This window comes from Anolis sagrei, chromosome 2 (genome assembly GCF_037176765.1).
Source record: "Anolis sagrei isolate rAnoSag1 chromosome 2, rAnoSag1.mat, whole genome shotgun sequence".
NCBI classification, from domain to species: Eukaryota; Metazoa; Chordata; class Lepidosauria; order Squamata; family Dactyloidae; genus Anolis; species Anolis sagrei.
Window position 1 is genome coordinate 265702352 of NC_090022.1, and position 16404 is coordinate 265718755.

Here is a 16404-nt window from a genome sequence, read left to right on the forward strand (position 1 = left end):
TCCTAAAGATTTTAAAATACATGTAGATAACATCATATTACTTCATCACATGATTTTGTGGAAAGACTTCAGAGGATCAAATGACTGAAGAAATCTATGTATGTGTAAAATGGCGACAGAGTGAATGAATCTGAAATGAAGTTCTACTGTTCTAAACTGCAATTTGCATCTGGTCTGCAATCTTTCTTGAAGTTTAGAAAACTTAAAAAGTCATGATCTATAAAAGGATGCAAGTTAAGAATGCAATTAGAGATTCACTTATGAAAACACAGCAATACAATTAATCTTCTCTATTTGTTTCTTCCTTGTAATTTATTTTTGCTTCTTTGATTTGGAGAAACACCCCATACAGAAAATTCTATATTAGTTAAATTGCTTTAGAGCAAATTTTAACTCTCCAACAATCTTCATCTAAGGCAGCATTTCTCAACCTGGGGGTCGGGGCCCCTGGGGAGTCACAAGGGGGTGTCAGAGAGGTCGCCAAAGACCACCAGTATTTTCTGCTGTTCATGGGGGTCCTGTGTGGGAAGTTTGGCCCAATTCTATCATTGGTGGGGTTCAGAAAGCTCTTTGATTGTAAGTGAATTACAAATCCCAGCAACTACAAATTCCAAATGTCAAGGTCTATTTTATCCAAACTCAATCAGTGTTCACATTTTTGCATATAAAGGATTTGTGCCAAATTTGATCCAGATCTATTATTGCTTGAGTCCACAATGTTCTATTGGTTGTAGGTGAACTACAACTCCAAACTAAAGGTCAATGCCCACCAAACCCTTCCAGTGTTTTCTGCTGGTCACGAGAGTTCTGTGTGCCAAATTTGGTTGAATTCCATCATTGGTGGATTTCAGAATGCTCTTTGATACTAGGTGAACCTTAAATCCCAGCAGCTACAACTCCCAAATGACAAAACCAATCCCCCCACCCCACCAGTATTCAAATTTGGGCATTTCGCATATTTGTGCCAAATTTGGTCCAGTGAATGAAGATATATCCATCACATCAGATATTTACATTATTATTCATAACAGTAGGGAAATTACAGTTACGAAGTAGCAACGAAAATAATTTTATGGTTGGAGGTCACCACAATATGAGGAACTGTATTAAGAGGTCGCGGTATGAGGAAGGTTTAGAAACTGATCTAAGGGCAACAATCTTTCCCTTTCTGTTTCCAATGGGGAGGAATAGGAAATTTGTTTGGAACTTTAGCTGAAATTTACTGTATTAATTATTTATTTTTGGCAGACAGTTCATGTTCACAAACTGCTTTGGGGTTGCTTGATTAGACCAAGAGTTTACAAGTCTTATTTGTTGACTTTTATTGTTTAGAATTAAGTGTAATTTATTGCTGACTCATAAAATGTCTTTGCCTAAGGAAACTTAAATTATGAGAGAGAAAATAGCTCTCTCATAATTTAAGAGTTGGTGGTCAAGACACTATTTGCTGCTCAATCACCTTGATATACTTCAGCAGATTCAAGATGACAGGCCATAACAAAATGTCAATGATAGTAGGTAAGCAAGCTTCAAAAGCCCCCTAAAGCACCTGAAGTATGTCTGCTTTCATCAGGGAAGTGAAGCATGGCTAACTATGTCAGTGTTGTGTGTATTGACATAATCCCCATGAATTCTTCATTGTGGGCCTCTAAAGTAATTTGATCCTATGCCTCGTTATATGAAATACAAACAGCTTATGAGCCTAAACTTCCTTTAAGGGTGGATATGGAACATAGACTGTGCTTTAAAAGATAAAGGAAAGGAAAAACTCATAAAATGTCTTTGCCTAAGGAAAGACATATTAACCTATCAAGGAAATACGAATTCTGTGGTCTGTTTGGGTGCCTATAAATAAAATAGCTATCCATCCTATTTTTTAATTCACTTGGAAAATCTTTATATATTACACTTATGTCTCACCTTTGCACCAATGAGCTCAGCGTGAGAGATATCCCCTTTTCAATTTATCCTTGCAACAATCCTGTGAGATCAATCACATGTGGCCAAAGATCATGTCATGGTTTTCATCTCTGAATAGAACTTAGTCTGGATATCCCAAATGCAAGCTTAAGAATAATGAGTTAATAAACTTTTTGTGTGATTGGTTCACAAGATGTTCCTCGTGATGTGACCTAATTCACTGTTTCCTGATCCTGTTTCAGAGTTTAAATTAATCCCATGTTTTAATGAGTGAATTGATTGTAAAAAAAAAAGTTGTTAGGCTTCATTAGAATGGGTAGCTTCCCCCAGTTTTGATTCCCCTGCAGCCCTGATTCCGCACATCACACATGAATGGAGAGGGTGAGATTGGAGCAATTGGTTTGGATGCCTGCTTGATATCTACTGTAATGTAAATCTTACTCTCTCTGTGATCTTTATCATCTTTCGGTATTTAAATTTGTCTAACTAATTGCTCATCACAACATTCTATGGTACTAAAGACTAAGTTCCTAGGTGTTCTGTGCAGTAGTTGCACACCATTGCACTTTATCCCATGCCGTCTCTCCATTGCTGCAGCTTGCACTTTTTCCATTCCTATTGTTTACAGCTTGGCCATATTTACAGCAGCTTACCACTACATAAGTTTTACTGAGTTTTGCTGAGTCTGAGTTGATGTTTTTGTATATGTATGTGTTTTATTTTATTGTATTTTATATTGTGCTGGGTTGAAGTTAAACATCAAAAAACTAAGATAATGGCAACCAGACTGATTGATAACTGGCAAATAGAGGGAGAAAACATTGAGGCAGTGACATACTTTGTATTTCTAGGTGCAAAGATTACTGAAGACACAGACTGCAGTCAGGAAATCAGAAGGCGTTTATTTCTTGGGAGGAGAGCAATGACCAATCTTGATAAAATAGTGAAGAGTAGAGACATCACACTGGCAACCAAGATCCGCATAGTTAAAGCAATGGTATTTCCCCATAGTAACCAATGATGTGAGAGCTGGACCATAAGGAAGTCTGAGCGAAGGAAGATGGATGCTTTTGAATTGTGGTGTTAGGAGAAAATTCTGAGAGTGCCTTGGACCACGAGAAGATCAAACCTGTCCATACTCCAGGAAATAATGCCCAACTGCTCACTGGAGGGAAGGATATTAGAGGCAAAGAGGTAGTTCTTTGGGCACATAATGAGAAGACAGGAAAGCTTGGAGAAGATAATGATGCTGGGGAAAAAGGAAGGAAAAAGGAAGAGGGGCTGATCAAGGGCAAGATGGATGGATGGTATCTTTGAAGTAAATGGCTTGACTTTGAAGGAGCTGAGGGTGGCCATGGCCAACAGGAAGCTCTGGCATGGGCTGATCCATGAGGTCACGAAGAGTGAGCTTCATTTTTATGTTTGTTTTTAGGCATTTTGTGTCATATGTAAGCCGCCTCAAATCCCTTCAGTGAGATGATGGTGGGATATAAGATTAAAGTTAATGTTGTTGTTGAATTATGTTGAATTGGACTACTCTCTGTAGTCAAGTGACCTACAATTCTACAGTGAGTCCATATTAATAAGGAACTTTGCAGTCTCTTTTATTTAATAAATTCAATAGCAGAAGTAATAAAAATTATTTTGTCTGCCTCGACTCTTCCAAGAATAAGAGTTGCTGACATGCTTTCTTTATGCTTTGAGAGTAATTTGGTATAAACTACGTGCATATAATGTTCCGAAGAAAATATAGAAATTAATAAGCACACTAATGTGGATGGCTGACTCACTCAACTGTAAAAGCTACAGTAGTTTTATTAGCTTGCAAAACTGCAGCAAAACACCCCACCTCTCCATTTCTACACTTTTTGAGCAGGAGCTCATCTTAAAACAAATTAACTTATTGTTTTTGTGTGGTGGGAAGAAGTTTGGCTTGACCCATTGCTTGACAAATACATCTCTCTCAAGCATAAACAACAGATAGTATGGATGTGTGTAGTGAACCATCCAGAAAGTTCAGTTCTGATCCAAAGCCAATTGAATCAAAATCTTTCTTTTTCATTGATCATCAATTAAAATCAACCTAAATCCTGTTTATTTTTTATTTATTTACAGTATTTCTATACCGCGTTTCTCACCCCTTTGCAGGCAGAGCAACAAGTAATTAGAGCAGTGGTTCTCAACCTGTGGGTCCCCAGATGTTTTCCTTCAACTCCCAGAAATCCTAACAACTGGTAAAGTGCCTGGGATTTCTGAGAGTTTTAGGGCCAAAACACCTGGGGACTCACAGGTTGAGAACCACTGATAGAGGAACAAAGGCCCACAGATCCCAAATTTCAAACAAATATTTGAGGGATATTAAGAGTTACCTACCTTCTCTACAAGCTAGCTGGCATTGCCACATCCCCCCCCCCCCCCCCGCATGTGTGACGGGAAGTTACTGCTAACTGTGAGAGAAATAAGGTTGAACACTATGAAAGCCATCCACTGCATGGCTATTAGCCTCCTCCCAGTACTCAAATCAAGGAAAAGCTTCATGAGAATCACCACTCCTCTTAACGTCCCCCCAGCAACAGCAAAAGTTTCCCTCTGGGTCGCTAACCCAGGAAATCCCAATTGGATCCCCCCCCCCCCACACACACACAAGGGTCTTTCTCCAGGGGCAAACCAAGAATGGGCAACATGGATGTCCCTGAACTGGCTCAGAAGTGGAGTGGGCAGATCAAGAGACAACCTGGAAAAATGGCACTACCTAAAAGAATCCTCCACCTTGTGCAACTGTGGAGCAGACAACTCCATATCTGTGTGCTTATCCGCAATGTCCTGCCTCATGTACTGACGAAGAATTGTTTAAGGTTGCTGTTGCCCGTTTTTGGTCAAAAGATATTTAGCTGCTTGTGCTCCTTCTATTTTTATCAGTTTTATACTAATTTATGCAATGCTTTTGATATGAAATTAAAAAAATAAGCCTAACTTTTAAAGGGGAGGGGTTACTATTCAATTTAATGGCAGAATATGATGAAGTTTTAGCATAGGTGGAAATGCAGCATTTACTGTTAGGAGGCTGTGAAAAAATCAAAAACTATAAAAGCGACATTTTTACATACATGACATACAGAACAGTTGCAGCCCTAGTTATGAATTTTTAAAATATTTCCAAAGGATGATTACAACGTTTGGAGGGGGGAGTAAGAGATGTTAGAGATTTCAGACAGTGATCTGCTTTACTTTATCTTCCTCATGGGTTTGGGGTTAATTTGTATCAAAACATCATACAGATTTATAAGCACTTCAATACATTTTTGCTGTCTTCTCAATTGGCATCAAAGTCACAGAAAGTACAACCAAACAGGGGTAGGTGATTGCTGTTGTTTGACTTTGACCTTTGGCAACTCTATGAATGAGCCTCACCCACCAACATCCTTGCTCTGGCCTAGAAAACTCAGAGCCAAGGCTTCTTTCATGGAAACTATCTACCTGTTACCTTCCCGCCGGAGCGGTACCTATTGATCTACTCACATTTGCATGTTTTCGAACTGCTAGGTTGGCAGAAGCTAGGGCTGACAGCAGAAGCTCACACCACTCCCCGGAATCGAACCTGCGACCTTTCGATCAACAAGCTCAGCGCTTTAACCCACTGCGCCACCGGGGGCACAGCGCTCCATGCAGTCATGCTGGCCACATGACCTTGGAGGTGTCTATGGACAATGCTGGCTCTTCGGCTTAGAAATGGAGATGAGCACCACACCCCAGAGTAAGACATGACTGGACTTAATGTCAGGGGACTACCTTTACCTTTACCTTTTATCTACCTGCTCTCTCTCTTTTTCTCTACTGTGTTCCACCTTACCAAGCATTAGCATCTTTTCCAATTAGTCATATCATCACATGATATATCCAAACATAACAACATCCATTTAGTCTATTTAGTAGTTCACAATATTTGCAGAATTATTCTTTAGCAACACATTTTAAATAAGTTGATTTTCTTGCTGTCAGCTTTTTCAATGCCCAACATTCAGAACAAAACATATGTATCAGAAAAAATATGACCCAGGTGATTCTGACTTTGGTATGTAATGATATCTCTTTCCACTTGAAGATCTTACCTAGATGGGTTGTTTTGAGTTTTCTGGGATGCATGGCCATACAGCCCGGAAAACTCATGACAACCCAGTGATTCCGGCCATGAAAGCCTTCGACAATCTGTCCAAATCAGTCCCATTTGGTTTTGGATTCAAAATTTTGTCCAAATCTGAAGCACATCCTGAACCAGCAGTCTGAAGTCAGTGAGGCAATGTCACATGAGAATACACAAAACATCAAATGCACAAAACATCTTCACTGAAAACATGTTTCAGTGTTCATGGGAAAGACGTTTCATAGAATCATAGAGTTGGAAGGGATCTCGTGGGTCATCCAGTCCAACCCCCTGCTAAGAAGCAAGAAAATCACCCCTGACAGATGGCCATTCAGCCTCTGCTTAAAAGCCTTATTATTTATTTATTATTTATTTACTATATTTCTATACCACCATTCTCAGCTCAGGGGTGACTCATGGCAGTTTACAGAATGGGACAATTCGATGCTCAAAGAAAGAGCCTCCACCACACTCTAGGGCAGAGAGTTCCATTGCTGAACAGCTCTCATATGCAATCTGATTTTCTCCATGCCACATTCTTCTGTAAGGTGCCAAAGAGAGACAAATAGTTGTTCTGCATACATGCCTGTTTTTGAATTTGGAAGATCTGCAGATGCCAACTAGTTTCTTGGAAGGAAGGCCTACTTACTTCCATGTACGTTTATTTAGGATCACAGCCAAAGCCTTGTGTCTACTGAACAGAATACTGAATTCCAAGGGTCAAAACATGTTAAAATGTGGTTGGAACATTTGTGTGTGTGTGTGTGTGTGTGTGTTTAATCACTGAAGGAAGTTTATTTTGAATGCCCTGTTTGGGCATTCCCCTCTGCTTTCCAAAGCAATTTGTTCTTTTCAAAAAGAATGTACTCATCTGATCTTCCTTCCCTTCTTTTCGAACTTAAAGGGCCTAATTGAGATGTATATTTATAATGCCTTCAAAAGGACCATAGAGGAAATGAGAACACGGCTAAGGCACTTTCACAGATGTTACACAGGAACTCTAAAGAGCCAAATTTCACATCTTACACTTCTAGCTGCATGGAAAATAAACTTTTACAGTCACAAAAACAAATTCTACTGGACAGTAAAGAATGATTACACTATGTAACAAAATTTGAAAATTTTTCTGCTGCTCGATTGAAAGTGTTACTTTCCTGTTTGTGAGGCACTTACTTTTAACGTAGTTGTTATACTCCAGAAACACTGCTTTTGTGACTGCCACAAATTGTGTTGAATTGGTTGAGACCACTACTCATAATCACAACAGTGAGGTTGTTAAAAGCTCCTCCCTAAACTACAAACCCCAGCATTCTGCAGGAAGCAGAAACCAGATTTCAAGAGATTTTTTCTCTAGTGTGATGAGGCCCTACAGAAGAGATTCATTGAAAAACTACAGCAATATGTAAAGCAGGATGCTGAGCAAAAATAAAGTTTTTGCAGTTTAATAAACTTTCTCCATCTGTTAAATGACAGAACCAATTAGGAAATGACATTTATAATCCAGGAACAAAAATGGTTCTACATAGTGTTATTACCAACACTCACAGATATACAGTAAGAAAAGATGACTTGGTAAAGATACTTTGGCTCCTGGGACATAACGGAAGAAATTAGGAGTTTCTAGGCCCTGAAGTGCAATCTTATGGTCAGTCTCCAGCTGACATTGACCAGAGAGCTATGCTGGAGGATTTAGAAATTCCTTAGGGAAAACTGGCAATTTCTTTATTATTTTCACTTCCATGAGGGTCTAGTTAATGTGAAGGGCTGACTGTACCTGTGCTGTCGCACGCTGGGCCTGTGCATAAGACTGTAGAGAGGACATAAATTCTGTGTGCCCAATGGGATGCCGGGGCTGCCTCAGATTAAAGGCCTTTGGATTTCCTTAAAACAGAGTCTTTAGATTGCTTAAAGGTTCAACAAAGTTCTTTATTAATGAAAACAAACAGGTACTTTAAGGCTTTCTTAACAGTCTATTGGCTCTCTCTCAATCTTGTCCACAGGGAACAGGCACTATCTTCATAACTGTAACTAATGGGGAAATCCTTAACTTCTAATCTGGGCAGTCTGCCTTTGCCTCTGTTGGCGTGGAGCCCCTGCACCCGGTACCAACTGCTTCTGGCTTCCACTAGTGACCCTTACCAAGCAGAGCTTTGTAGACTTCCAGGGGAAAAAGAACTCAGGTTTCCATGATGGCTAACTGAAATCCTTCAGCAAAGGAACTGTAGGGCTGTATAATCCTCGGCCAAGCTATGGGACCTTTCTCACCGGCCAAGCTGTAGAAGACGAAGCTTTCTATAGGAGATCTTGGTATTATGTCCTGCATGAAAGGCTTCTCTGTGTGGACTGAACTCAAAATGTCTCCTATTCCCTCCAAAACCCAAAACGGGGGCTGAACCAGGGAACCTAACTATAATTGACAGGTGGCTTGCCCTATGATTGCAGCCAAAAGAAGCCCCCTATCTGCAGAACCCCTGAAACTCAGGACTACAACAAACATTCAATGCAAAGCAAACAAAATTGGAGCTCCTGGTACAGTTGTACCTGCACAGTACCATTAAGCATTAACCTTGCGGGTTTTCCCTTAATTAAAAACAAAACAAAACACAAGCTCTTACAGAAACAAGCAGGGATTCCTTACTATCCCTGCCAATTGTACAAGAACAGCTTCCTTTATAATAAATAGCTTAACATAGCTTTAGTTTGTACTAACTTCCAGGAATATGGCCTGGCAAAGCTTTGCTATGTTGGGAAGAGGAGAGAGAGAGAATGCTAATCTATGTATATGAATGCTTCCTCATATATATATATTTGTTTGGGGAATGCTTGCCTTTGGTTCCAGAGATTACCTTCTTTCTCCTCTCTTTTTCTCCTCGGTTTACTTGAGGTGGAAGGCTGCGGCTGCACTTTGTCGCTTATCTCACACAAAATAAACAGAGCAATCTGGAGCTAATTTAAACGGTTTACCGTATCAGGATATGGCTGGGAAAGACTTTAAGACGTGGGGGGAGGATGGGGAGGGAGGCTCAGTGCGAACAATGGCTCTGTGAAGCTGAACAGCAGCAAGCGCAGGAAGGCTCTGCAGACAGCCTGGCAGACAGCTGTCAGCCATTCCAATAACAATCCCTGCAGCCAATGAACACTGGCCAGCATCTGAGCGCCCAAGCCAACCCAGGCACACCAACAATAAAAACAAAGGATTAAACGTTTCAGCATTAGTGGCATGAATGGCATAGCCGTAACTCAGTGTCCGGGATATTTTAGCTCCACGTGGTTTGCTCTGCATTTCCCTTTCTTCAACTATGATTCACAAAGAAGGAGCAGTTGTAATTAAAGGAACATATCTGCAAAATATAGACTTATTCCCACAATAAATAATCTTAGTATGAACTACGAAGCAAGTCTGGAAATTGTGACTCTTGGCATCTATTTCCCAAACAATTTTCTCTTTGTAAATAGCAGTGCTTTCCAAACATTTCATGTTGGTAACACACTTTTTAGACAGATACCTTTTCACTCAATTCTGTTTTGCTAGCAAACTGGAGGTTAAACAAACTCCTTATAAGAGATAAAACTCTACACCCAACCTTAAATCCCAATCGCGCGTGTGTGATTATATATATAGTTTACAACAGCCAGTCATAGCATTCTGGGAGCTGTGCTTGGAAAATGAAAGAAGAAGAAGATGACAACAACAACAGCAACAGCAGCAACAACAACAACAACAACAAGGATGATTTTTATACTTTGTCTGAATGTTTCAATTTTATGTATGTCTTATGTTTAATGGTTTTAATTATTTTAAGTTCATTATTATATGTAGTAATTAATTATTATGAATTCTTTGTTGTACTGTATGTTGTCATTAAGTTTTTGCCATTAGTATGCTGTAAACCTCTTTGAGTTCCCCCTGGGTTTGAAAGGCGGTATATAAATATAGTAAATAATAATAATAATAATAATAATATGGACACATACATAAGCTGTAATAATGAAATGTATGGGAATACAACATATGTCATGAAAAAATTTCATTTACATTTTTGTAAATATATGATTTCTCAGATAATAACATACATTTCAAAGATTTTTTGTGATTTCTTTTTACGTTTGCAGCTAACACACAGTTTGGAAAACTCTGCTTTAGTGGGACACATTTTCTATGTATTTTAAAAGAATAATATGATGCAAAATGAGAAATTAAATCCACACGCTGAATTTTTCTGCAGATTGAAAAAGGAAAACAGCACAATTGCTTCACTTAAATCAATTATTCATTTCTGTTACATAAAGTAAAGCATGGGTATGGACAGCATCTTATACACTTATTCCAAAATGTTACAAAAATACCACATATTTCTCTATCAATTATCTGCTTGCCTTCTTTTTACTAGGGTAATCTGGTCATATACACCATACTCCCATCTCTTAACAGTCTGTCTGTAATGACTACGTTAAAGGTAAAAGTTTCTCCTGACATTAAGTCTAGTTGTGTCTGACTCTGTGGGATGGTTCTCATTTTTATTTCTAAGCTAAAGAGCCAGCATTGACCATAGACACCTCCAAGGTCATGTGGCCAGCATGACTGAATGGGGAGCTGTTACCTTCCCCCCAAGGCAGTATCTACTGATCTACTCACATTTGAATGTTTTCGAACTGCTAGGTTGGCAGAAGCTGGGCCTAACCATGAGAGCTCCCCCGCTCCCTGGATTTGAACCGCCAATCTTTCTATCAGCAAGTTCAGCCACTCAGCAGTTTAACCCACTGTGCCACCAAGGGGTAATGAATATTAAGTTAATTTCTCCCTTTTGTAGTTTATGACCACCTGAGCTGTTGTTAACAAATGGATAATCGCTTCCACATCCTCAAGAAGAAATATAAATACTACATAACAATGGATCCAGTGATAATGTATAAGTTATCACACCTTCAATTGAATTAAAAGTTTAATTCCAAAAGCATATCATCTTGGATCATGTCTAACATTCACCTCTGACAGGCTTCAAAGACATGTGTAGTATGCTCTCTTTAACTACAGAACTGATATACAGTTTAACTTTGGATCTCCATCATTCATTCCATTGAAAATACTAGTGTTCACTATTATCCACAGTTTCACATATTATTTTGAAGTCCAAGAATGTATCCCATGGAGTTGTACTATACAGTAGGGCCTCCATATTTGCACGTTTAACATTTTTAGGTCTCATTATTTAAAATTTGATTAATGTAGTTTTTTTAGGGACACATCTACACTGACCACTTTAATCAGTGTGAAACAGGCAAAGAAGTGATTTCACTGTGCAGATGATCACATTTGAAGTTCTGGGATCAGTTCATGACCTTGGTGGTACTTATACGCACTGCATTGACCTTGAGTTTTGGAGTTGTAGTTCACCTACATCCAGAGAACATTGTGGACTCAAGCAATGATGGATCTGGACCAAACTTGGCACTAATACTCAATATGCCCAAATGTGAACACTGGTGGAGTTTGAGGAAAATAGACCTTGACATTTGGGAGTTGTAGTTGCTGGGATTTATAGCTCACCTACAATCAAAGAGCCCCTTGAACCCCACTGATGATAGAATTGGGCCAAACTTCCCACACAGAATCCCCATGACTGACAGAAAATACTGTGTTTTCTGATGGTCTTTGGTGACCGCCCCCCCCCCCCCCGACTCCCAGGTTGAGAAACACTGCATTACACTGTAGTGCAATGGTTCTCAACCTGTGGGTCCCCAGATGTTTTAGCTTCAACTCCCAGAAATCCTAACAGCTGGTAAACTGAGTGGGACTTCTGGGAGTTGTAGGCCAAAACACCTGGGGATCCACAGGTTGAGAACCACTGCTGTAGTGGTTAACTCATACCCACACAGCTTTCATCCATACCTCTGCTTCCACATACATATATTTATGGCAAACTTTATCGCATCCTAGTGTTTTCCACTAATTCGGTTTAGGAAAAGAATAAACTCCAGGATAAGTGGCATTCTTTTGATTAAATTTCCCCAAAAGGGAAGGAAGGAATAAAGGGGGCAAACTTTTTGCTTGCTTATCACAAGTGGTTTGTGACACTGAAGTATGCAAGGATGGAGTTTGGCTTAAGCCAGGAGATCTGATTCATCAAACAAGAGCACAATCAGCTATTGAGCTCTGGTGACAAATCAGCTTGTTCCTTGTCAAGGAAAAGACAGGCTATTAATTAACTAGAAAATCATTTGATGGTTTTAAGATCTCAGCAGGCTTACAAGCAAGTGGGAACATTCGCTGTCTCATTCCACACCATTTACGGAATCTGAGAAATTACACAGAACACCTAAAGACAAAACCACTTAATGTACAAGAAAAACAAAATGTCTTCCCAGGGAATTACATAATCACATTTTAAAAAAAACATGGCAAAAATCCATTGCCCATGTAGCCGGACATGGCAAATGTAATATTTATTAATAAACCTGTCTTACTACAGAGATTATGGTTAGCACTCTATTAATACAAAGTACTGCACATTTACTGAATGCGTATATGCTAAACTCAAGAACTGAGCTGGATTTATACAAGAGTGTCTTTTCTCCCAGTAAAGCAGCATTTCATTCAGAAAGTTCCCAGTGGGTTCACCAGTAGAGAAAGTTCATTTTCATATATATCCTTTCCTCTCTAATGCTACATCCTCCAATGTTCTGGAAAGGATCCCAACCCTCTGTGACTCATTTTTGGGAAACATTAAGGCTGGAAGCAGGTATGGTTCTTTGGGATGGAGAGAGTAGGAGGAAAAATCACCTCTTTCGTCATTCTGAGAGTGAGATATGTTGTCTACTAGGGAAAAACCCAGCTGTAAATGGAAGGAGCTCTTCTGCTCTTGAAAGGGAAATTCTGGACTCAAAAGCACCCAAAATTTAATCTGGGTGGAATTTGCTTTTAAATGAATCTTTCTCAGAGCCTCGTTATAAAGAAATGCATACAACAATACACAAATGTAACCTTACCCTTAATTTTTGGGAATGAGACAACTTTGACTTGAGAAGACTTAAAGGCCCTTCCACACAGCCCTATATCCCAGAATATCAAGGCAGAAAATCCCACAATATCTGCTTTGAACTGGGTTATCTGAGTCTACACTGCCATATAGTCCAGCTCAAAGAACACATTGTGGGATTTTCTGCCTTGATATTCTGGGATATAGGTTTGTATGGAAGGGCCCTTAGAGTGCTTAAGTATTCCCTTAATTTTGACTTCTTTAATCCAAATCAATTTAGAGAACTAAATTTAGGAAAACTGTCTCTACACACAAAACTGAATGTAAACCAGTCCAAGATCCAAGCATACAGTATTAGGGCAGGAGTTGAGCTATTTTCACCTCTGCTTTTTTGCCCAATCCACACCTGGAGTTCTGAACACTTATTTCAACTTTTGTGATGTAAACCGTGGTGTCCAATATGGATCCAGCCTCTTTTAATGGCTAGCAGTTAGGAAACAGATCCTGCACATAATGCTGGATCTATGTGATTAAGCAGTTTGACTCTGTGGCTTTTTCCAGAAGATAAAATAGGAAAACAATGTTTGGAGTTCTATGTGTCTGCTCTTTTTAAAAGGACATAAATTCAAATCTGTGATGCACGTGTTGACTTATGACAACTCCATTAATTTCACAGGCTTTTCTTAGGAAGGGACTACTAGGAGGTCAGTTCCTTCCTCTGAAATATAACCATTAGGAATCTCTCATCCAAGAACTAGCCAAGGCTGCTCCTACTTAGTCTCCAAGATCCTGACAGATCTGATGCCTTTAGCAGTGGTTCTCAACCTGTGGTGTTTTGGTTTACAAGTTCCAGAAATCCCACCCAGTTTGCCAGCTGTTAGGATTTCTGGGAGTTGAAGGCCAAAACATTTGGGGACCCACAGGTTAAGAACCACTGTTTTAGGGTACTTAAGCCAAGCAAGAAATGAGAATAACAGTAAATGCAAAGATCTCACTGTCTGAACTTCACAGCGCAGAACCTGTTTACTGCATTTACAATTTAAAATATTTACAACTAAACAATTTACTGTACTTGCAAATGTAGTGTGTTATATTACATACTTTTCTTCCCAATTAAATTGAGCTGAAGCTGCTAGGAAGGCTGATAACAGCACAGCTTTGCTACAGTAATCAAATAATGTTTATTGTTCTTTTACAGAGATAAGAGCTCAAGCATCATGTTTCCAAAGGTAACCTGACGGTCAGATAACCCCAAAAGTCCACAAACACAGAACAAAAGTAACAGTTCACTGTTTTTGTTCTCAACCAAGTGGTAAATAGAGATAAGCTGCTTCTAGGGATGGACTGTTCATTGACTATCACAATTAGCAGCCACAGAGAGGTCTAGTCCTCTCAGTCTATATGAGCCCAAACCATTATAAAAACCAAACATCGCCCACAGTTTGTAAAAATTACTTTTAAAAATTATATTTGCCATGCTGGCTACATTTTTCTGAGAGATATAACCCCGAAATGCAGTTTTCCAAGTTCTTTTTTCCTGAGTGATGACTTAAAGTTGAGCATATACTGTTTGAAGAGCAACTTTTTTTAATCTCATGGGACTTGTAATCAATTTCATTGGATGACCCATGTTCTACTAGGAAAAGAGGGAGGAAATTCTCTCCCCATCCATATTATCCACACCATACAGAATTTTTATAAAACCTTTAACATGTTTTTCTTTAGTCATCTTTTTCTTTGGAAAATTTAAAACAGTTTCATATTTAAGATTAAATGTTAAAGCTATAGCAATAAGTTAGTAAACTGGCAACATGAGGCATCTGGTATCTGGAATCCCTTTTGGTAAGAAGAACTAAATCCATCTGACAAGCCTGAAGTCTAGCTATCTATATTAGGCACAATAAAAAGAGACGATATATGCCAAGAATTATACAGGGTGGTGCCAACAAGGAATGTCTGAAACTTTTACTTATTAAAAAGGCATGAGGTTGCGGACTGAATTTAAGTAAAGGGCAAGATTACAAGGACTCCGGGCTTCTCTTCTGTACGTTTCAATTCGGTCAAAGCATTCAGATCCAAGTGCCAAAGATAGCAATAAAAGCATGTCATTTATTTTTCATTATTATTTCTAAAATTGTGTGGGTGAATCCTTTCAGAGCTTATGAAAGGGAAGGATTAATAGTATTTACTACAGCTATGCCGCCTCCATGAAAGCTTCAATTCATAGCTCCATCAAGTGAGTTCATTTCTGACCTCCAGCATTCCTGCTGAACCGAACTTTTGAACTTCTGCACAGAAGGATTTAAGGCTCTCTGTCTCTGTATGATACACAAGTGCTTCCATTTATGTCTATACAGAATCAAACTTAGAAAGACATGCAGTTATCTCAAAGTTGCATTGAGCAACACAAAATAGACTGCAGTAAGACATTTAAAAACGAATCAAATACATATAGCCCCATAGGTAAAGGTTCCCCCTGACATTAAGTCTAGTGTCTGAGTCTGGAGGTGGTGCTCATCTCCATTTCTAAGCCAACGAGCCAGCATTGTCTGTAGACACCTCCAAGGTCATGTGGCCAGCATGACTACATGAAGTGCTGTTACCTTCCTGCTAGTGGTACCTATTGATGTACTCACATTTGCATGTTTTCAAACTGCTAGGTTGGCAAAAGCTGGGGCTAACAGCGGGAGCAAACCCCACTCCCCGGATTTGAACCGCCAACCTTTCTATCAGCAAGTTCAGCAGCTCAGCAGTTTAACTCGCTGTGCCACCAGGGGGTCATATAGCTCCATACAGATCGCATATAAGTATGTTTATTTATTTTTATTATCCTATAGGGCTCCAAAATTTTTTGTTAGCTATTTAAATTTAATTGAAAGTTTTAAAAGGGACTGTATAGTATCTGCATAAAAAGCACAATCCCCTCTAAAAGCAAGAAAACATTTGTAAAGAGACATAGAAATAACAAATAACCTCTGTATAATATATTGAAGGCATTTATTTATTATCTCTCAGATTGTCAGTTTCCCTAGGTCAATGCACAAAAACACTTTCAAAAAGTAAAATGAATAACTAAAATAACCATGAAAAAGTGCAAATGCCTCTTTAAAACTTGCTTTAATACCAGTTGAAAAAAAGAGCAGACACCCCTACTTTTAAAAGCAAAAGGATATGCAAAACAACACCGTTTTTCTGCCTGCCAGAAAGTCCAAAGGTGTGGACAGAGACTGACCTTCCTCAAGAGAAATTTCTCTGAATAATTACTTATTGTGTATCCCACTATCTCAGGTAACCTCATGAAATAGTGAGATACACAATATGTAAGGCATCTGTTGATGATCTTAGATATCTGACAGATATATATGT

The 16404-nt window shown here is 39.1% G+C and overlaps 1 protein-coding gene across 1 annotated transcript in view; it reads right to left on the reverse strand.

Annotated features, from left to right (window-relative positions):
- The window catches only part of ARSB (arylsulfatase B), an 86765-nt gene that overhangs the window by 46505 nt on the left and 23856 nt on the right, over nt 1-16404 (reverse strand). The window lies entirely within an intron of this gene.